Source organism: Boleophthalmus pectinirostris, unplaced genomic scaffold (genome assembly GCF_026225935.1).
Source record: "Boleophthalmus pectinirostris isolate CB_2022bp ecotype Guang Dong unplaced genomic scaffold, ASM2622593v1 HiC_scaffold_19, whole genome shotgun sequence".
Taxonomy (NCBI): domain Eukaryota; kingdom Metazoa; phylum Chordata; class Actinopteri; order Gobiiformes; family Gobiidae; genus Boleophthalmus; species Boleophthalmus pectinirostris.
In genome coordinates, this window is record NW_026571140.1 from 11,248,359 (window position 1) to 11,272,875 (window position 24,517).

Here is a 24,517-nt window from a genome sequence, read left to right on the forward strand (position 1 = left end):
CCTCCATGTTTTTAAAGTCCATATACATTTATTAGCCTTCTCACGATCATTTCATTTCCCAAATTGCAACCACAAAATAGAGCTTATAGAAACTTGAAGCCACCTCCCATTTGCAGACTTTTCATGGCGACTAAGGCCTAGAGGTATTTATATATAATCTATGTTTTATTACAGGGAAGACAAAGGCTAAGTATAAAAAAAAACATAACTATGCATAATCTAGTTCCTGTAAGTGAGAAGTAGTGAAGATGTCATAAAAAATAGAGTAAATCCTGGGAGGAGCAGTGTGTGGTGCGACAGTGGTACCATCTCGACTGGAGGGGGCAGCGTCACCCGTTTGACCTCGGCGAGCTGCAGGTGTTTCGGCCTCTCTCTCTCACACGCACATACACACACACGCACACACACTGTTACTGTCGTCTCTTCTTCTGCACAAAGGAACATTACAAACGTTACATGCATTTGGCACGGCTGCTCCCTTTTATTAAGCTACGGAGCAAGGCCAACTCTGGCACATGCACGCACATAAAAACACACCGCCATCCAAGCGCGCTCCGGGACCCCAGCCAAACTTCCATAAAAGAAATCAGTTCTTAAAAAAAAAGAAAAGGAAAAAAAAATAGGGTGGTGCTCCTCCTCTGATATCTACCACGCAGATGCTTTGAAAACCTCACAGCCCCTCAATGCTAAAAGCAATTCAGATGTGAATATTGAGTGATTGAATGCACGCCAGAGAGGAGGGCGAGGAGCGAGGGATGGGGGGTGGCGGAGGTGGAGAAGGACCCCTCACCAGCCCCGTATATACCCCCCCTCCCTCCACCCCTTCCGCCAATGAAATGGTTTCTCCCACAATTAATGCAGTGCACCTGTGATGCTCGATAAAGAGTGGCGCGCTGTGCACAGGTGTGGAACATTAGTTCTGGGGGTGTTCCTTGAAAAAGACAAGCTTCTCCCTCTCTCCGCTGTAATAACACACTATGACACGCAGGCAGCGGCGGCGGAGGGGAGCGAGGAGAGTGCGGAGAGTGCGGTGAGGAGCGCGCACACATGCACAATCAGCATGGTGGAAGCAGGGCTGTGTTGCTGATGCCGGGGGAAACTAAAAACATGTAAATGAACTCAAGAATCAATCCGATCGTTGGCTGTGGCACCGTCGGAGCATGGAACAAAGTTGGTGCACAACGCTCGCTAACTGCGCATTCAATTGTAGTAGGCTAATGTCTCAGTCAAGTGTATAGAGAAGTCAACAGCTCTGAATGCAATGAGACAAAGTTGTTAAACACAACTTTATATGGTTAGAAGAGCTGTTACTGATTTTTCTGACTTAAAATTGTGAAAAACTGTTCATTTTAAACAGACTGGAGTGTTCCAAAGTTATTCCTCACTTACACATTCCGGGCATCCTAATTATTCACCACAATGACTTTATAAATATTTTTCACAACTTAAAGGTGCATTGTGTAACTTTTTTGGTGGAGGGTTCATCGAGTGTTTTTCTTTGTGGAGATGTTATTCCTTTGTCTGGGAATGTATGGTATTAAACCTTTCTATCTTCATGGAGACCAAACCAGACCAAGTTACAGATCAGATCTGTGGAGAGGCAGCTCCGGTCCCAGTGAGAATGCCTGTTTTTGTAGGTATTTTTAAGATATAAAACCACGTGTAATTGAATAAATGTAAGGTAGAGCTGTTTAATGTCATACTGTAGAAGTAGAGCAATGACATCTCCATAGAAAAAAGCAACCAAAAAGTTACATAGTGCACCTTTAACGAGGCTGTCACGGTAATGCTAACAACAACTAGCATGCTAACAGTGCACTTCAAGATTGCTTGAGGATAAAACGCATTATAAATGGATGCAGACGGCACACAGCTGATCTATTCTGACCTCAAGAGCTGCTTATTCAATACAGGATATTTTATGCTTGGGTGAAACAAATCTTGCTCTATTACATGGAAATAAAAGCAGGTCCACACATGGGTTGTAATACTTTTTAAACTACGTAATATGACGATTAGTTGGGTACAAATGTGTGACGAGTTAATGGAATACTAAAAGCAAAGACTGGCCCCTTTTATCTATCTTTATTTGGCACAATGGAGTAAAAAAACAATTGCCTTTTATAGATTGCAGTTTGTTGGACCATTGAAACATTTCCTCAAACAGTTGGAAGCCAAACTTTTCAGCTGCTCATTACTGGTGCCACTGAGAATTCTTTCTACTACGCCAGAACTTCTCTACTACGTTGGATACATTAAAGCCAACCTTTTGTTATTGTGCTTATTTTGTACCTAAATTGGTTCAAAGGTAGAGGCCTGAGTCAGGATTTTGAACCGCTCACTTTCTATAAATGCAACCCTGATATTGCACCACAATGCAGAAATGATGATTAGTCTCATGCAGTTGCTTCTGCAGAGTTCTGATCAGTCCCCTCCCACTCACTTCTGATAATGCATCATGACAGCACATCGACTGCCTGTGATAGTGTCAGTTGTTTTCCCTTGATTCTCACCCAACAACGTCACTGACTGGATGAAAAATGGAGTCCCTGGAAGTTGATTCCAAAATGTGAGTCTTATTTTATTTCGTAATTAACTGGTTTTACAGTGCAGCGCTTGATGGAAAAGGCATTTATCATAACAAGCATAATTGATGGTACAGGTCTAGTTTGACTAGAATTGGGCCTGACAGGCTAAGTTGGGCCTTCAGCTGGCCCTCAAATTAAGGCCCAACTTAAGGTTTACTTAGTAAGTAAGTAAGTCTGTATTTATATAGCGCTTTCACAGACATTTTCTGTCCCCAAAGACACTTTACAGCATTATTCATTCAGCATTCATTCATTTTATACCCTGGTGATGATAAGCTACTGTTGTAGCCACAGCTGCCCTGGGGCACACTGACAGAGGCACAGCTGCCATGCCACTCAGCGCCATCAGTCTCTCCACACACACACACCACACACCACACACAAATTGCCTAGTATAAAAAGTGGTGTGTGCACAAGTAGTGGTGGTGGTCGATGGTGCAGATTGGCAGCCACGCTTCCTTCAGTCTGCCCCAGGGCAGCTACCAGCTACACTAGTAGCTTACCATCACTGGGTATGTAGTGAATGAATAATGATCTGTAAAGCGTCTTTGTGACATATGTCTGTGAAAAGCGCTATGTAAATAAAAACTTACTTGTTTAATTTTGCCTTAGACCCGGTTTAATTCTGAGTTAATTCTTGTTTATCCTTGGTTTTTCAGACCCAGTTGGTACTAGTCTAGTCATAGTTTGATCCTGGGTCAGAAATGGATTGGCAATTTTGTATTTTATTTTTCAGAAGTATCTGATGTAGCAGTTGTTATTATATAATTACCGAAACAGATCTAATGTCTGGGATATTTTGTACAACCCCAAACTGTGTGAAGGGCTCTATATTACTCATGACTCTTTCAAGTGGAGATGTGCATAGAGACGTCATCAGGCCAAGTTACAGGTTAGATCTGTGAAAAGGTGGCTCCAGTAACGATAGAAATTCACACTTCTATGGTATTTTTTCAATTAAAAGACCCTTCACAAAATAAATCCTGGATAGTTGTCGAATAGTATACTGTGTAACATTCCAGGCAAAGCAATAACATCTCCATGAAGACAAGCCAGAAAAGTTACGCAGTGCACCTTTAAATATCGCGCCCAGTATATTACCAAAAGTATACAGTTCATTAAGTTTAGTACTATAGTTATCAATTTTGTCTCTAGATGGACAGTCTAACCTCTTCCATCTCTGTTACCAAACATTAAGGACATATCCACAGTCTAGGTTCCTGTGTGCACTTGTGGAAATGGGGCCAGGACCACTCTGGAACTCATTTGGCTCTGTGAAAGCCTCTCCTTTCATCACGCCGTAACATTTAAGGAGGTACCAGTTATGGTCAACCATAGATTGGATGAAAAGTTCAAAGAGGACTTCTTAAGGCAGACCTAAAAATAAAACTCCAAATTTACGTGCTAAATAATACGCATAAGTGTGTGTGTATATGTGTGTGTGCGGAAAACGAAAGCAATAGACACTCAACCTGGAAGATATCCCTTTGAGATAACCATGGTAATATTGTCATAACATATTAAATGGTAGATGGAGGGGGAGATAGCAATAGCAGCAGGAGCGAGAAAGGCGCTAATAAGTAATGTGCTTGTCTTGCTAATGTCTATTTTGATGCTCTCAGCTTTAACCCGTTCGCTAACTAGGTCATTAAGTAGCCTACCAAACACAGGCCTAGATAATCCTTCAGAATTAAGTGTGTCTCCATGTTGAATATTCAATACTGTGTAAATATAGCTTCGTTGCAAGCGCCAGAGCAACCAACACGAATTGCGGACATATGCACTTTTTTAATAATTGCTTTTTACATTGTATTGAAGCAGCATTTTTATAAGCGCTCAGATGTCTTTAAAGGCCCTGCAATATTATGCTATGCAGGCTTGGGCTAACTTTCAGCTTTTAATGATACAATGATGATCCCTCCGCAAAAGGATAAAAACTCAAGAACTCAAAATAAGTAAGTAAATACCTGGAATTTTGACTGTGCAAAATGACGATAGCTATTGAATCGTAATCTAATAAATAAACATTAAGGAGTTATCAAACCATAGACCGCATATAAATGGACATCGGCTCTGTCGGCTCCAGTTGGATTTACATTGAAAAACTGTTGCCTCCCTCTCTGTAACTGTTGCAGTGAGGCTCGTCATTTTGGTCTTAAAATGTTCGTATTAACCCACTCTGCATGGTGTTTTTATTTTCCTATTTGGTCTGTAAATAAATTCCTGTTCCCAATGTAGAACACAGCTCCAAATTTGCTCCTATAACTGTTAGCCTCATGAGCTTCACTTGACTGGAGCTGAACACTAGTCTTCGTCTACTTCTTTGTACAGTCTTATATATAAAACACAGAAAATTGTCATCCTATTAGTCAGCCTTCGTCATGCTGTGAGGGACTGACAAGTGTAATAGGACAATCACAGTGTAGTGTGACTTGTAGAAGCAGCAGATGACTGTAGTTACTTGTCAAAGGTATTGTAAAGCAACATGATTTTATTGACATCTCGCCTCGCATTGTGTAGTTTTATTTTTAAGATAGAGCTCAAAATATTTGGTTCCACTGTGTGATGTCATCTTGTGGTGTTTCAGTAAGTGTTTCTTTGTGTTTCTTTAGTCATACACCATTAACCATTAATTGTTTTGCTCATGCCCACAAGCAAATTATCTTCAGGACACTCCACATCCACTTAACACTTCCACCTTGTGATGTCATGTGGTAATACAGGAAGTGCTCCACTGTGTTTTTTAATTCTAGACACCTTCAGTAGAATCATCTGGATAATTTCAGACCTGGAATTGCCAATCTCAACTGAACAAAATGTAAAAGGTGACTCGAAAACTACAGCTTCATGATATCACAAGGTGGAATAGAGCATTTTAAAATTTGTAGACAATGTAGACAGTAGGGCTTGGTATCATTAAAAAGTTGCCGATATGATACATACCTCGATATAGTGCACTTTTGATTCAATGCAATATATTTCAAATTCATTCAATACGGTTCAATAGAAAACAAAGGCTAAATGATGTCTGTGATACTAAAATTCTTCATTTAACCATTTCTTGTGCAAAGTTAATATGAAACACACCATTTTAATCATCAAAACAGTGAATATGTCAAATGTGTTGCATAAACGAGTTTCTGTTTACTGAACAAGCAACAAAACTGTAGCGCTGTGACAAAATAATTTAATAAAATATACAAAAAAATAACTGCCACTAAATCGATACAGCATCCCACAATATCAATACTCTATCATCACATTAAATGATACAATATATTGTTATTTCGATATTTTTGCACGCACCTACTAGACAGACTAATTATAAAGTGCTACTCAAACGTATATAAAATAAAACACAACTCCAGGTATGTTTTGAGGAGGTAATGACATCGTAACATGGCTTAAAGCTTTCAAGAGTCAATTTTGCACAATATTGGACATTTAAAGTGATAGTCACTACAGTATGGTACTAGTACTAATTTTTGTTATATTTCTCAAACCCACAGACAGAGCCTCCATCGAAGCTACACCATACATGGAATAAGTGCAGGGCCTTCTTACAGACTGAGAGGTCATTAATGCAGTACTTAGCAGAGGTTTACATGGCATGGCTGTGTTATTAAGACATATTAGCAAGAAGCGCGTGATACTATAGAGTGACATTTGTAGAGATGACAGCTGATGTACATTTGTGGTAATTGGGTGTAGGCTAATGCAGTCACACATGCACCCGGCGCGTATAGCATGTACATTGTTGGGGTGTCATCCACACAGTCACAGATGCTGATTACTATATAGGCCACGCCAAATGGTAATAAGCTGCTTGATGATTTGGATCGCATTCAAAAGCAAAAAAAAAAAAAAAAAAATAGAATATTTGAAAGAAGGTTTTCACAGATGACGCAAGCTACATGAGAATTATTAGATGTGTGAATGGAAGTAGCAAACTGTATAGAAGACATTCACAACAACCTTTGCAAATGGTTGTTTTTTTCAATAAAGTTGTTATTTTAATGTGTAAACAGGAAATTGGTGGGACCAGCTATACTGTAAATTGGAGGTCATAGTAACAAGTTAAAAAACACAAATGATAATTTTAGAGGGAAAATGTAAATTTATGAAATTTTTTTCAGACCAAGTGTTTGTTTTCATACATGAGTTTCAACTGCTCACTAGTGGTCTTCCTCAGAGTGGTCATGGTGGTGATCGGAGGGGCTGATGGCACAGATTGGCAGCCTCGCTTCCGTCAGTCTGCCTCAGGGTAGCTGTGGCTGCAGTAGTAGCTTACCACCACTCAGCGTGGAGTGACTGAATAATGAACTGTAAAGCGCTTTGGGTATCTTGAAAGGCGCTATATAAATGCTATCAATCAATCAGTCAATCATGTGATGTTGCTGTGATGTGTCCGATCAGCTGATTTATACAGGTTTTGGCGCTGTCTTCCTACCGGTGGAGGCAGGATGACAGCACCATCTGCAGTCCGACTTCCTCAGGACAGTAACCCAGGTGTGTCAGAGTAAAAAAGCCCCCTCATCCTGGTTTATAGTCCCGTGGGCATGTTTCCGTGTTTTGATTGCCTCTTTAATCCGGCGGCGATGTTTATTTTCCTCTGTTCCAGTTCATAATGTGGTTCTCTCTTTTATAGTAGTCAGAGATGTCCGATTTGACTTTGTTTGTTTGACGTGTCCGGTCAGCTGATTTATGCAGGTGGCACTGTCTTCCTACCGATGGAGGCAGGATGACAGCGCCATCTGTAGAAATCTGTCAGTAAAGCACATCTCTGTTGTGACTGTTGATGTCACTTAAAGTTTATTTAAGGTACCATATGTACATTTATGTAGATGGCATGTCACCTGCATGATTTCAGGGAAATAGAGAGTTAAGATCATACTTTGGAACATTGTCCACGGACCAAGAAGTGGCCAAGAAGTGGACTGAATGAGTGAGATGTCACCCATGGCTTTCAGTTGCAACCAAATGAAGTAAATCATGGCTAGAAGTTATAGTGGCTAATCTGCAACCCATATTTGGAAATCCGGATGTGCAACCAGGAGCAAGGTTTTTGAAAGTACTTTCCGTCCGCATGCACTGCTGGTTTAGCACGGGTTGAGCACTTAGAAATGAGTCACACTAGTTGTCAGTCAAACTTGTTGCTAACACTGGAAACCTCTGGGGAAGAAAGTACCTGATTCTTACAGAGAGTTACAGAGAGAGGAGCAAAGAATTGGAACCAGAGCTCGATGGAACCGCTTCACGCCTATGCTCACTTCTTATATGGAATGTGGCAGCTATCGAGCCAGCTACATGGTTAAGATTATAGGTAGAGTCCCTCCTCTAGGCCTAATAAGAGTCATTACAATAGAAATAATGGTTTGACTAGTTGGTTAAAGGGAAAAAAAACTACTAAAATAATCGTGAGCTCCATCCCTAATTATGATAAAAATACTGAAACTTAAAGTAGACCAAAGTTGCTTTTCAAAATAAACTTCCAAATGGAATACCCATAAAACAAGCTATGGGAAAATCTATCCTCTGCAATATGGAGTTTGATCAAGCCTCCTAAATTTTGGCTTCAGTAAGTTATTAATCTCCCTTTGTTGTTCTGTATTCTCTCTCAGCGAAATGGACAGCTCCACGTAGCGGTCATCCTTACACCCTCGTATACCCTGATATCCAGTCTACACCTGCCTCCTCCTCTACTGGACCTAATTGATCCATTAATGAGTGGGATTGGTCACAGAGACGAGGCACCTGCTCCCCCCACCTGCGCCTGTCAGATGGGACCAGGCCAAGGTGAGATACAAACCCATGCATTGGTTTCATATCCACAAACTTCATGCATCCCGCCACTCGAACTCCTTTTTACCAAATTAATCAGTAAAGCAATTTATTCCATGGGTTCTCAATTTGTGGTATGGAGGCTTCTCGTGGTGGTTCTCAAGAGTGTTTACTAGTTTTTAAGTCCTATATTATACAAAATTGTCTCTTGTGAGCTTTAAGCCATGCTTGAATGTTGCCACCTCATCAAAAACATACCTGGAGTTGTTTTTTATTTGTCACACGTTTGATTAACCCTTTATTATTGGAAATTATCCACATGATTCTAGTGAAGCTGTATGTATCGACAAGCAGGTCAGATCTATGGAGAGGAAAGTCTACCCACAGTTTGACCACATGTTTTTCAAAATACTCGAGTAATAAAAGCTCTTATAATTAAATAAATGTGAAATAGAAAAGTTCAAAGTAGCCGTACTCATTTTTTTCATGTAATAAAGTAAAATTCGTTTTGCCCCAGTGCAGAAACAGCTCCGATGTTCAAAAAGAGACAGCTGTTTACAGTCTGCATCAAATTATAAGGCGTTTTTATCGTCTGTGAACCAGCTGCTGTTAGTAGTTGTTACCATTACCAGGAGGGAAAAACCTCCGCTCTGTCCTCTGAAAGTTCTGTAAAGTGCTTATAAACTCATTGTGATAAATAATTAGGATGCTCAGAATGCAAAAGGTAAATGAGGAACAACTGTTTAAAAGGCCCATATTATATCATCTGATCTATATTATAATTTTGCTTCCTCATCAAAAACATACTTGGAATTGTGTTTTGTTTTCGTTCACAGATGTTTAACACAAATCCTGCATATTTAGGCTAAGTTCTTCTCTCAATTTTAACATTTTAACATCTTATCATGGAGTTAACCAACTAAGAAGCGCAGCATTTACAGTTCAAAGGACACAAGTAAGGGACTGTTGGATGTTCTGAAATGAGGCTTTTTACACCATATGTGGCAGCAAATGTGGCAGAAGATCTTCTGAAGAAATACTTTTAGGGAATGAACACAAGGGACTGTTGGATTGTGTGAAATTTCTTACATCCATGGAGACTGTCGCACCTTCCAGATGAAATACTCCAAGACTTTCCAGTGGAAACTTTGAGGGAATTAACAATTTCATCACCAGCCAAAACCTTTTAGTTCTGCATTAATAGATTACCTGACCAGTCACCAGGAACCACACACTTTGACAAATTTTTACAAAAATGAGTTGATCTGGAGCCATATCCTGTCACCCCGATTTCAGGGGTCTTGATTAACAGGCAGATTAACTCATCAAAGAGACACACCATTATTTATAGTAAAAGAAGTTATATATTTTGCTATGAATATTGCGAGAATTTTGGACAGGAGATGTCTTCCACCCGTGTTACAAATAGAATTTTTTCACAGCGGTCGGAAGTGCCCCACTGTAGGTTTGCAGATCCTCCAGTTAATGGTTTTCTGTGGCAAAATGTCTGTGGAAATGTCTCATGTATTCTCCACCAGCTTCATAAATCTGCCCCATCTCCAAAACTAGCAATATGGTATGCTAGAGATGTCTAGCATTCGAACTGCACAAATTTGTCTATGCTAATATATACATCATGAAATCGATTTTTAATTTTTATTGTAGAATCAGTCTGAGTTAACAAGTTTGTTTTTATTCATTATCATAACATTAGTTTTGCTCAGTAGTTCACTAATGCTAATAGTTGTTCGCCTTTAAGTTTTCGTCTTTCTTACCTTAATAGTTGTGGATAAATTCTTGATGGAAGAATGTTTATCTTTTGTAGATTTTGTTGGTTGAATATTTAGTGATGGGGCAGATTTATGAAGCTGGTGGAGAATACGCCAGACATTTCCACAGACATTTTGCCATAGAAAACCATTAACTGGAAGTTCCGCAAACCTACAGTGGGGCACTTCTGGCTGTTGTGAAAAAGGTCTATTTGCAGCTGTGGCTGAATTGTCTCAGTCAATAAAAAATATTTGGTTTTCTGTGAAAAGTTTAAGAGTTATTGACCTACTCTCTCCAAAGTCATAAATGCCTTATACATAGTTACTAATTGGTTTCAAACTAGCTACAGTATACGATCCCCCAAGTCAGCCGTCATTTTTATTTCAGAACAGGTGCCCCACTCTTCAAATGGAAGATCTCATTTGGGTATAAAGCACTTTGTTGACGTTACCACAGCTGAAAATGACTTCAATACCTCACAGCTAGACTATATCATTAATTATGCACTTGAATGTGGAATTGCGCTGTGAGTAAATTGATAAGCGTGCACCACGACCTTGAACGGGCAGGTCCCGTGTTGACCCCGTTCCCCCCTTGTACAGAAACAAGGGGCTGTATACATGGTTCCCACGTCCTCATTGTCCCGCCCACGCATTCTGCTCCGGAAGAAGAATGACTGTATTGTTGCATTCACGTCATATGGAAATAACTTTGTGAGCAGCTCAGCACTTCAAAATGCAATGGGGCGGATTGTTTGGGACTTAAGTGATGGCAAAGAAAAGTTTTGTGCAGAAATATGTCACTGGGTTAGGACCAAGAGAAAGAGAGTAAAAGGGACAGAAGACAAAACATAACTGTAGCTTTTAGAAATAGTACAGACTGCAGTGATTTCATAAGGTTTTGTTTTTGGTCTTAAGTGTATACATAAGAGACACCACAAAACAAAAATAGTATTCACTCAGATCACATCGAACCAGGTACTGTCTAGAAACTCACTGAACCCTTAACATGCTGTGACTGCCACTGCATGTTGATGGATTTGGGCATGTGGCTGTAAACTCCCAATCTAAATTTGACCTTAAAGGTGTACTTTGTAACTTTTTGGTTCAGGACCCGTCACTTGTTTGTTTCTATGGATGTGTCATTGCTCTTTCTGGAATGTTCCACAATATGACATTAAACAGTCTCAGTGAAGATAGAAAGGTTTAAAGGTTTAACCTTACTGTGAAACATTCCAGACAATGCAATAACATCTCCATGGAGAAACGTATTTGATGGGAAGTTATACAAGACTAGCCTGATTCATCAGCCTGATTCATCAGCCAGTTTCACTGCGTTTCACTTTGTAGAAACCGTCTGACTTCACAATGTTAGAATTTGTTCGCTTGACGGTAGGTGGGTACATTTTATCATTTAACCAGTCGCTGCTATTTGGTTGTGACATATGTAATGTGCAGCTAATGGGGTTAATTGGTATATTAAGCTTTTCCCAAATCCCATAGGAAGAAGGTCATTAACATCTTTCCCCTTGATAAAATTCACCAAATATTCTTTTTGTTCCAGCTTTAAATCCTCGATCTCAGGAATCGTTGACAACACTGAATATATAGCTTTTCTCTGATTGGCTGGTGCCTGAACTTGCACTTTCGGGGTTTTTGCGAACCATCTACTGTTTTTTTTATTTTGATTCCTGACCTAGTCGCTGGAGAGAAATTAAATTGAGTGGAGGCACTAGGTGACACCAGCCTGGCTAACACAATGCACCTTTAAAGAAAACATATTGTTCTTGTGTCTGCTACGTAGTTAGAATCTGTGCCACCCATGGATCATTGTTATAATTTTAACACATTTTAAATTGCAATATTCATCTAAAATGACTTAATAAAATGGGAGCAGACATTGCTGCCTCTGATGGATAGTTGCAGACCTTTTTTTTTTTTTCATTACTACCAAAATGGCAAAGCAATGCTGCTGAATCTTACATGTATCACAGATTTTAAAAAAAATAAATAAATAAAAAATTGGAGGATGAAGTAAGTGGAGAGCAATGGCTGTATGCCAGTGGTGTCTTGAAAATAAGTGATTAAAGATTGCTCAAACATGCACTCCAAATACAACATTGGAGGAGTGAACGGTGTGGAGAAACGACTATAACATGGATTAAAGCTCAAAAAAGTTGATGTTGCATCATGGGTCTGCTTTAGGGAAAAAAGTATATTACTGGCAACTAACAATTTCTGTATAGTCAATTTTGCAATCGCATTCCTATACAGAAGTGTTACAGCAAGTTTCTCATCTTAAATGTCAGATGAGCATTGAGTGACAAGAGTGACAGACAGCTCTGTCTCTGCTGTGTCGCAGGCTTTTCAAGTGAATATAAGTTATATTACTGCATTCTGTATTCCAAAAAGCTCAAAAAGGTCCTCATAACAACACAGAGGTTACAGTTTTCATCTTCTTTTCACCAATTCAAGCACAGACGTCGAGGCCCTAGTTAAAAAATGTGGTGCCAAATTTAATAATATTGAAAAACAATCTTTTCATATTCATTTCAAGAGCAATGTTAAATAGACATTTATTGAATTTCAGGTTTCACTCCAAGTAGTCTACCACCTAAGAAAATACTTTGCGTTCCAAATATATCCAGTTTGTAGCTGGACCCATGTTTCACGGCAGAACTAATCCTGCTGTTCTTGAACATTTTTGGACATATAAAGGCTCTATTATCTTTTCAAACTTTATAAATTTGCTTCCTGGTTAGACACAGACAGCAGATGTGACATACATAGAGGTAATTCCATAACCGTTACCTAGCAACTATGATGTAAACAAGTGCCAAAACTTGTTTAAATTGCACAATAGTTGTGCAATTTAGTAGACTAATACAAATAAATCATGACACCTAGTTAAATGAATGTTGAAACCCTCTCTCCATTCTGGATGGAATTTCTTTTGTTAATGACACAAACTGCCACTTGACTTGACATATAAATCTTTACCACAGGTACTATTCCATCCAATTAGGACATAATTTGAAAAACATGAAAACACATATGCTCTTTAATGATGAGGAAAAACATGTAAAATATTTCTCCTTTAAACAGACTAGAACGGCATAGAACCCCATATGCCACCACAAACAACCTTTGCTAGTGATGGGACTTACGGCTCCTTTGTGGAATTCAAATCTTTTGGATCCATTCTCTTCACATAGCTGTTCAAAAGACTGGCTCTTTTACTATTTATTTATATGACAATGTAAGAACTAATTTTATCTATAAACTAATCACAGAAAGAAATGACCAAGGCTCAGTTTTGTTTAATGGTTCAAACTGAGAGTGGGAGTGTGTTTACCCATTGAAATGATGCATGATCTAAATAAAACTTTGCACGACAATAATAAATATTTATTTAAAAAAAATGTTAATATGGTGCCAAATATGTTTTGTGCACAAAATTCTCCCATGTTAATGAATTAAATAGTCATTGGATTTATATAGTGCCTTTCAAGACACCCAAAGCGTTTTACATTGCGTTATTATTTCACTCCACTCTGTGAGGTGGTAAACTTCTGTAGCCCCGGCTGCCCTGTTGCATGCTCTACTTCTGATTCTTCTGTGGGTTCAGCATTAATCAATGTAAAAAATGCATAAAAATGTGATTTGTTTTAGTTTTTTTATGAGATCCAGTTCCAACGTTCATGTTACGGAAACGCTCAAAAGAGCCGACTGTTTCACAAATGTCACATTGCCAACCTTTACCACACTTTGAGAAACACTGCTCTACATCCTATAGCGCGTGTTCCTGCATTTTTGATGGTACAACATGTAATCATTTGTGGTGTTGATTTCAATAAGTCCCCATACCACCCATCCTTTACATGTAGGCCTCCACTGCACATGCTCTTTGAAGTCTGCCACGCTCTCTGATGGCACATGACGACAAACAAAACAAACCAAACCTTTCTCAAGCCGTCTGCTACATTTAAAATGCTAATATAAGACTAAACTGATTAATAATTAAACAATTACGGTCATGAATCAATAACTTCTGCACATATTTTTCATTAGTAAATTGCACAGAGTAAACAAAGAGGCAGTATTACCAATTCAAATGTGGATGAAGAGAGGGGGAGAAAAAGACATTCTAATCGTCCTAACTTTGATGAAAAACAAACATGGGCACAGTCAGTCAAACAGCGCGGGCCTGCTAGCTAGCACTCCCCAAAACTAGAGCATGTTGTTGCGTTAGATACAGTGAGCTGGGTGATTATTGAAACAAACAGGGCGGGGACGGTTTAATGAAGTAGTCCAATATGAGGAAGTCAGGATAAATCTGGTGAGTTGTCAATGTACAGAGCGTTTGGACAGACTGATGCCCATCTGAAGTGAAGTTACACGGATATTTGAGGCAAGCTGTCTGCACTTTATGGAAGCACAAAGGAGCAACTTTGAAAATGTTGAGTGTTACTAGTTTTGGGAAATGAGCCTTGTGAAATATTCATCCTTTCCGTGAAAAAATGAAGGTTCGTTCCAGATTCAACATCTGTGAGTCCTGTTTTAGGCTTACCCCTGGTTCTGTTTGTGATTTGACCATAGACTGTAATAAAAAAGTGGACTAAAGGAGTATGAGGTCACGTTCAGCTCCAGTCTAATGAAGCTCCCCGAGGCTAGCAGATATAGGGCAAATTTGTAAATTAGGAGTTTTTTTGTATTAGGAATAGGAATTGATTTGCGGACAAAATGGCAAAATAAAAACATTTTAAGACCAAAATGAGAAGCCTGACAGCACCAGTTATGGAGAGAAGGGCAATGTTTTTTCCATGCAAAGTGAATTGGAGTCGTTGAAGCCAAAAGTGCACCCATGTTCACTTTCTATTTGGAATGCGGTGTCTAGTGGGTTAGCTATGTCCATTTATATGTAGTCTATAGATTTGACCCTGATTTAGTGAATTAGTACTGGTTTGATGTGATGTAAGATGTCCATCAAGCCACTTGAGTCTTATTTTTATTTCCTCAATAAACCTATTCATGAAACTGCCCTGTGCTGATGCAGGAGTAGTGAAACAGTGGAATTACTATTGCAAATTTCTCATCTTAAATGTCAGATGAGCACTGAGTGACAAGTGTGATAGACAGCTCTGTCTCTGCTGCGTTACAGGCTTTGATATTGAATTCAAGTTATATTACTGTATTCGATCTTGCTCTATGATATTCACTTCAACTGATTAGCATCCACACTTTAAAGCAAGAGGACCGTGATTTCTGCTTCTGTCTGTTTGGAGTTTGCATGTTTCTCTCTGTGTCTGGATGAGTTTCTTCCAGGCACATTTCCCCCAACCCATCAACCCAAAGCATGCACCACAAATCAAATCATGCTAGGGTAGTCCTGACCAAGACGAGCTCAAGATCTGGAGATGGGTCCTTGAGCGCTGAACAAGAGGAACTCACTGCTGCAGACATGTTTCCCCAGCGGCACTGGTTGATACATGGGTCAAGTGCAGAATGCTCTAGATTACCTGCTTCATGATGTCACAGGAACAAAGCATTTTCAGCTCTGGAGACTGCAACAGCCTTGATATGCATAATTATTAGGTATTACTGAGTGAAAAGAATCCAGCACAACTCTAGGTATGTTTACGATGAACCCTTGTAATGTGGCTATAAGCTCAATAAAGCCTCGCGTCCACTTCTGGCAAATAGTTTCGACTGTGATGTACTACATGCAACAGTTTGCCCATCCAAAAGACATATCACATCGCACTCAACTCCCCTTCTAAAGTCTCCTTGATCACACCGTCACACCTCTCTTCTTTTACCGCTTCACATCTGAGCGACACCGGCATGGATCACCCTCTCCTCCTCTTCCTCCTCCTTCGTCTTCCTTTCCCTTCTCTTCTTGCGTTTGTGCGTGGTAATGGCTGATGCCTCCGTGGCGCTAAGTGTAAAGCCTGCGAAACAAGGATAAAAGCATAAACAAACGTGTGATAAGAAATATGACATGGCTATCAGCATGCAGAATAGGCCCGGCCCTGCGAGCGGCGGCTCCAAGATTAATGATAAATTACGAGGACCTGGGCTTGTTTATAGCACTCATTTTCCCCGCTGCACCTGCTCATATTGTCTTGGCCTAGAGCAGCCCCCCTCCTCCTTTTTTTTTTCCCCTATCATTTTTTTCCTTCTCTCTTTCTCTCTTCATCTCTCCATCTTTCTCCCTCTTCTTTCCGAGTAGGTGCTTGTTTCAAATGATCCCGTGTTTTCTGAAGCACTCCGCCGCAAAAACCAGTGGGACACCCCGTGAAAACATAATTTGCGGGTGTATAATTGATGTCTTAAAGGAGGTGCGGAGAGGGGAGGCGCGCAGAGGTAACTAAGGGACGAAGCGAAATTGCGATCGGTGTTCGGATAAAAGGTGAAAGAAATATTTCGTAACAAGCTAAGTGGTGCCGGGCCCTGTTCCGAAGCAGCTCTTGTAATAATAATAATACACCAACCGCTGTCGACGCAATGCTTAATTTTAATATTAATTACGAATATCTCTCCTCACAACAAGGAAATAATTTGACAATCACTTTGGCCCGGAGTACGGTATTAAATGCAAAGCGGTGCTAAGGGCGCCCGGTAGTCAATATGGGGAACTAAAGGCTCTCAACCCCCCCTCTTCCTCTCCATCTCACCCCTCCTCTTCGTCATCACCTCATTACATGAAGTGTGGATGTTAATTCTGCCAGGTTTATTAGTTCGAATCAAGCGAGGGGGAAAAATGAAGAAGCGTTCCCCCCATTGCCACTGTCCAAGTGTCTATCTCCTTGCTGGTACCTGGGAGATCTTTGAAGAAGGGACAGGACAGCTCAATGGGGGCATGGGTGGCTTGTTTGGTGGGTGTCAGAGGACCAGAATGGGCGGGTGCTGCTCGCCGAGTGGCTATTGTCAGATTCATAATTATATTTTTATTATGACAGAGCTCCAGGGCCCCCTCGCCATCCACTGTACGAAGCAATTTCTACCGAAGCTGAGTGCTACAAGGGCAAAGTGTTTACATACCAAATTATAAGAATATAGTGACAGCGTTCGCCTGTTAATAAGCCCTAATCACTTCCCCTAATTTAATCCGGTTGCTATGGTAAACAAATGACACTTGAGGCTGATTTCGCTGGAGGAGGAGGGGGTGGGTGGGGGGAAGAGGAGAGGTGGTGCCCAGTGGTAGAAGCAAAGTCGCTGATGACAGAATCCTGCGCCCGCTCCTGACAAGACACCTGCCGTCCTCAGCGTGCATGTGTGTTGGCGCGTTAGCATGTAAGCGTGCGCGTGGTTCGGCGTGTGTGTGTGCGAGACGTGCGCGCTGGTCAGAGACAGCTGTCTGTGCAGTCAGCAATGTTGCTCTCCTCACAAAGCAGAAAATTGAGCGGGAATTGGGCTAATTGTATGGAATGATTGATGCTAGTGGAAAGTACAGTGCATTAAAACACAATGCGCTCATAAGAGTAGCACACAGTTTACAGTGAGGTGGTGGCACGCCGCTCAGACGAGGGCATGCACTTCCTGTCTGAGGCACACGAACTGCACATCTAATGAAAATGTATGGTTTTGTTTCTTTGACACAAGCACTTGTCTTTGGGTTTGAAGTTCTATCTGTCCTGTATCACTTAATTTAAATAAAGCACAACATGAGGGCAATTACCTCAGCACCTGTTACTGAGAAACCCTGGGCAAATAATGACCATGAGAAAATGTTTGTATGAAAGTAAGACTGTCTGTAGTACAACTTATATGGATGCACTTAATTTTGGACACATTTGCAATGAAAACAAACACTTTTTAGAACTTATGTAATTTATGACTCTATGTAACTATTTTGGCAAATGGTCTGTTACTGGCTTGTTTCCGCTTATTGTCATGCCTGTTCCACAATATGCCATTAAATGTATCGATCGCCATGATGAAGTTACAGGTCAAATCTTTGAACAAGAGAGCCCACTCACAGTAATGGTGCAAGTTGTTTAAGGTGTTTTACCAATAAAAAACTTCTGCAATTGAAAGAAATATGTATAACGCCATACATACATTTCCATGGAGCAGGTTGCCCCCCGGAGCCACAAAAAGTTACATAATGCACCTTAAAATAAATAACATTAAGTTATGTAAAAAAACAACAACAACAGCTATGTAATGATGAATAGCATTTCCCAAAGAAGCTAACTAGATTAGAGTTTCAGTTATATGTTTAGTTCAGGTCCACTGCTCAAAAAGGCTTTCCCTCCCTTTTCTTGCTTTCTTGTTCACGCTTTTCAAATTAAATACACACATTTCAGCCTCTCTCCTCCCTCTCTCCCAGGCATGGTCGTCTCTTAAATCCACGCGGAGTTAAGGTAAGTGCATTACAAGAAAAGCTGCTTTAAAGCGTCAGTAAATGCACAAGGACCACAGAAAAATCCTGTATTAATCAGTGATCACACCCCTAATGTCTGCCCAGCTTTTGTCACCTCTCAAACTGTTTACCTGCTAACCACGCAACATGCTAGCTTGTTTAGACTACACGAGGCTCTCATTACACACAAATTCATCTCCACGCACAATGATTGTCTATTAGGATGCACATTCACTACTGTCAGATGGCTGTCTGCCGGTGCATCCAAATATTAACACTTGAAATACTCCACGAGACGCTGGTTATGTCTTTGAGGGGGTAGAGGTGGAAGAAATATCCTCACAATATGGTTTAAAAACATGGTCATTTTTGTATGCAAAATTAGTATGTGACGTATATCTTGTATTATAAAATGAAAGAATGGATTTAAAGTGCCTATATTGCAGTAATTCTAATCTATGTTATAATGTTGTATTCTCATTAAAAACATACCTGGAGTTGTGTTTTGTTTCATTTACACAAACTCTGCATATTTAGGTTGTGTTCTTCTCTCAAACAGAAAACACTCTGTTCATACTTGTGATCGCACGTCCTAATACAGGAAGTGCACCACTGTGTTTTTAAACTCCATACACCTTCAGTAAAATCATTTGGATAATTTGAGCTCTGGAAATGCAAATATCTACTGAACTAAAAAAGGTAAAAGGTAGCTATTAATTTGAAATATATCGCTTCATGACATCACAAGGTGGAACAGAGCATTTTGAGCTTTGGAGATGTAGACAGACTAATAATAAAGGGTTACTCAAATGTGTAAATACTTTATAAAACACAACTCCAGGTATGTTTTTGATGATGTAACACCATTGCATTAACATGGCTAAAAGCTCACATGAAACAAATTTGCATAAAATAGGACCTTTAAGTTAACAATCTTCTGGGCGGGACCTTGTACACTCTATGGGCAATTTACTATCTGTGGCCATACATCCTTGTCAGTGCCTGATCTCATCTGATCTCCAAACCACTTTCTCAACAACCATATGAATGGATGAGTGAGGGTTGGTGATCAGAGATGGCACAAATTGGCAGCCTCACTTCTGCCAGTCTACCTCAGGGCAGCTGTGGCTAAAATAGCTTAACAAAACTGAGTGTGGAGTGAATGAATAATGTGAAAAATTGTCAAGGAACTTACACAAATTTGCCATAAATGTTGTGATTTAAAGCTTTTTCAGTTAAAGTTATAACAAACTACATCTTTTTGTTTCAATGGTAAATACAAATATTTCCTCTTTGGGAAGTTTCAAATGTTAGGACATCACAAAAACCGAGCCTAAAGCACTACAGTGTTCTTTTGTGTACAGCAGGATAATTTTGTGTAAATTGTCTATTCCATTCTTCATCTTTTCAGTTCTATACAGGCATTTCTGAACATGAAAAAATAAAATATAAAAAAATCACACAAAACATTGAGATATCACATTTCATTGACATCGCCCACCCTTCGTATGGGGACAATGAGGAGGAAAAAGTGAATCTTGGCAGTGTTGACTCTATCTACGCTGATTAAAATTGCAGAACGTAAAGGAAAGATCTCCACTTCTGCACCCTAATCCAGCAAACACACGGGAGAGCAGAGAACCGGGATGAACAGTTGACAATGGGTTTGTGTTCAAAGCCTTTTCAGAGGAGAAAATCCCTACCTGTCATTCCTGCGGCGTGGTGCGTGAGAGCAGACGATTGCATGGCTGATAGTGTCACTGTATTGTTAATCCAAGCTCCACAATCACTAAATTAGTCAGTCTGTTGTAATTCTGAAGACTATTTTTATGTGTTCTTGGTAGAAAGGTTCATTGGGTTGCCCATATTATGACGGGTAAATGGTTGAATGTTCTGTACTTTTATTCCAGAGATGTTCTGGCCGTGTACATAGTGGGAGTGGTGGTTTATGATGATAAGCAAGCTCTGTATGTTCACTGGGGACATTGAAAATAAGAAAGTTGAATCTGTGACGTAACTCCAAAACTCAAGGGGCCTACCCAATTTTGAACAATGAGTGAAGGACATCTATGTCAGAAGCTGTATCACTACATATATTGCACTTCTACTACTTCCACTTTAGGTAGGACTCTCCACCACCCGGGAACCATGACCTCAGATTTCTTCACATTCGGTGTAACATTCAGTTTGTTGAAGCCATCAGGACAACATCAGAGACGACATCCTGTGGTCCTGTGGTTCTAGAAATTCTGTCCAACAAAACAATGAACAGAACTGGTGACAAGGGGTGGCGCTGGCAGAGTTCAACAAGGACTGGGAACACATCTGATTTACTGCAGAGAACACAGCTCATGCTCTGGTCATACAGGGACTGAACAGTGCTCAGCAAAGGGCCCTGGAACTCATCCTCCCAGTTTGATTTGGTTATTGCTTCCTGAAGTTGTTGTTTTGGCAGAGCCTGTATTTGTGAAATTGTTTATAGATTAGGTCATAGATACCAGCGCTGAATGCAGGATAACTCAAACAGGTGACTGGAACAAAACACTACAAAGAAGACAGTTTATTTTGTACAATATTTGTCCTTTTCACTTTGGTATTTCTAGTGTAATTTTCAACTTGGAAGTCAAATGCTTTTCTTTCTTTCATTTTTCAGTTCATCTTCGCCCATAACTGTAACTCAAAGTGGACTATTATTCAGAAGAAAGCACTCCCTACTGTAGTACATTCTGGTTTTAAAGAATGGACTGAGACAGAGGAGACACGCACAGGGACAGTGGTCCTTGTGGCTCCCATAATGCTCTTCTCTCTCTTTATCTCCTCTTTATAGATGCATATCAATACATATCGCAGCGGCCGCTTAGAGCCTGCCACATCCAATATCGGCCGGACATTTTACATAATTATTATTTTCAGGAGTCATTGGGGTCTCATGCGAGGGAATGTAAGTGACAGGCGTTTAAAATGGTTTTTAAATCATGCGGGATAACCAGGGCCTTTCAGAAATAATTGTGTCAAACTGCTTTTCACCTTTTTCGCCAATCAATATGCACACTTATTCATAGGCCCGGCACTATCCATCAAAAGCTCGCGCTGCTCTTTAATATACATGCTTGCATTTTAATGGGCTACTTTAACAACAATACCGCAGACAACAATGTGTTTCAGTGTAATATTCCCGCAAAAATGATGATACAGCCTCTTTCACACGCGCTCGCCCCCGCCACCGCCTCACCCCTCCCGTCATGTGCGCGCGTACAGGGGCGTGCATGTGAGCCAATACACACCCAGGCGCCGTTAAGTGGTGGCCTAAGTCGGAGTAATCACATTCACTTTGTTCCATGGCTCGTAAATGATTTAAAACTAGATTTCATGCATGCTTTCATACTAATTCACTCGCTGGTATTTTTCATTTTGGCCGGAAAAACTCTGAGAACAATCAAGATTTACTTCGTTCTCCAATTAAGCCTCCAAACAAGAGCAAGAGAAGGGAAATCTATTCATTTTCTTTTGATTAAAATTATCGCCACTTGCAAGGAGCTTTGGGGTTTATATATTAAATAATGCATCATTTCATAATTATATAGAATATATAGATTTTTTAAATGGGATACTGGGCAAAATGGTGACTTTAATTAGATCGGTGTGTAAGATATCTCGGGGGTATGATAAAACAATGTTAAATATCTCACCATGACTGTAAAATATGTTCCAACAGATAATGAAACACAAATAGGGTCTCGCTTTGCCACGGCTCCTATTTGTCGGAACAGCCCCACATGCATTTGGTGAGATTTCATAATTATATTGAAAATATGATCAGGGGAGAAGACGAGGCTAGGTGCTAAATATGATGCCGCCCGTCCCCCACCTATTTAGAGGAAGCATATATTATCATGCTATTACACTAAGAGTAAATTACTACCGAGAGATGCAGAGAGGAGTTCCTTAACAAGAGCTTGGTAAGGTAGTATGGTTATGGCAGGATGTGGTACAGTTTATGACCTTTGACCTCTTTGTTTTGTGTTTAATCCTAATGTGTTTAATCTAATCCTGATGTTTCCTGCCTTAAAATGATGAATTCATAGCATTGTAATTAATCTACACATTAAATTTAAGGGCTTTTCACATCAAGGTAAAAACACTTCATAAATAGATGCAGACAGTACACACTGGTCTCATGTCAACCCTGACCCTAAGATTTTACAGTATATCATTTATATGTATTATATTTATATGTATCTTGCTTGACTACAGACAAAATCTTTCTGGCTTCAGGGTGCATGCATTTATCTTCACAGGCCAACTAGTCTGGGGAGTTCTGAAGACGTTCCCAACCCAGCCGAGAGACATCACCCACTACGGCGCCCTACGGCTTCCTGCGGTTTCTTAGCAGTGGGACGTGCCTGGAACATCTCCCCATGGACGTGTCAGTTGAAAATATGCCCAAGATAGAGTCTTGATGTGAAGGAGCAGTGGCTCTACTCCGAGCTCCTTATCAGCCACCCTTTCATCTGAGAATCTGAGATGACCTTGGCAAACGGTAAATGCTCTCATTTTTACACATTGCTTTTCACCTTGAAGGCACTCAAGGCACTTTACACCAAGGAACCACTCACCCAGTCACACACACATTCATACACCAGTGTATGCAGACACTGAGCTACTGTCACCTCCTTTGCAAAAAATATGTCATCTCAACATCTTTACTGTTTTGGTTTAAGATTATTAAAAGGCCAACATTTTGATATATACTTTCTAAGCAAGCTTTGTTAACAAAATTGTGCACAATTGGAAGAACACATTTTGCTATAATCCATGACTTTTAACTTTAATTCATTTATGGCTGATGCTGGAAGTCATAAGGCCTCTTCTCCCTTGATGAACTAAAATTACTGAATAATACCTATTTAAACTCAATCCATTCAGTATCATTTGTATAATCTTTAAAAATCTTGTTGAGTGGAGGAGTTTTTTTTGTGTATTTTTCACATGGTTTAATTGAGTGAGGCAGTCTCGTCATAAGTGCTGAATTGTTTTGTTTTTCCACCAACAACGAACTTGATAATGTTCATTTTGGTGAATTTACCTTTTAGCTTCATAATGACAACAGCCATGCTATGCCTATATTGCACAAAATAAATTCTTTAAGCCATATTATACTGCTGTTACCTCAAAAACATATCTGGATATGTGTTGTGTCATTCACATGTTTGAGTAACTCTTTATTATTAGTCTGTCTGCATCTCCAAAGCTCAAACTGCAGTGTTCCACCTGGGGTAGTTTTCAAGTTGACAGCTATCTTTAACCTTTTGTTTTGTATGAATTGGGCAATTCCAGGACTGAAATCACCCGAATGATTCTAATGAAGGCGTATGGAGTTTAAAAACACAGCGGTGTTTTCTTTTCTGAGAGAAGAACTCAACCTAAATATGCAGGGTTTGTGTGTTAAACATGTGTGAATGAAACAAAACACAACTCCACACGTTTGTGATTAAGAAACATTAGAACATAGATCAGAAAATAGCATAATATGGGATCTTTAATCTAACACGCAACACCTGCAGTATTAACCCCAAAATACACATCACTTATCACAAAGAATCCGTTTTCTTTCTTTTTTTTTTTTTTTCTATTAAATATTCAGTAAAAACAGCATCACTTTGAGAAGCAAACAGTGCCCGCAGCCTGTGAAAATTACAGCGGGCTAATTCCAAATGAAGGACAAACACTAGATATGTGCTTGAATGTGTGCATGTCTGTGTATTTATCAGTGTGTGTGCGTCTATTTGTGTGTGTGTATCTTATTGTGAGCTGGCGGTGCAGACCCTCGCGCAGCTCTATATATAAAGTATGTAAATGTCGTCTGGCTGCGACAGTCACAGGCGTCAATAGGAGTTGACAGCTGAATTATAACCGCAGCCAAATCCATCAGTCTTTTGTTTTAACCGGAGAATGGAGCGTTTTTAAAACTCAACAAAGGCCCTTTAATCACATTCTCAAGGTTGTTGGCT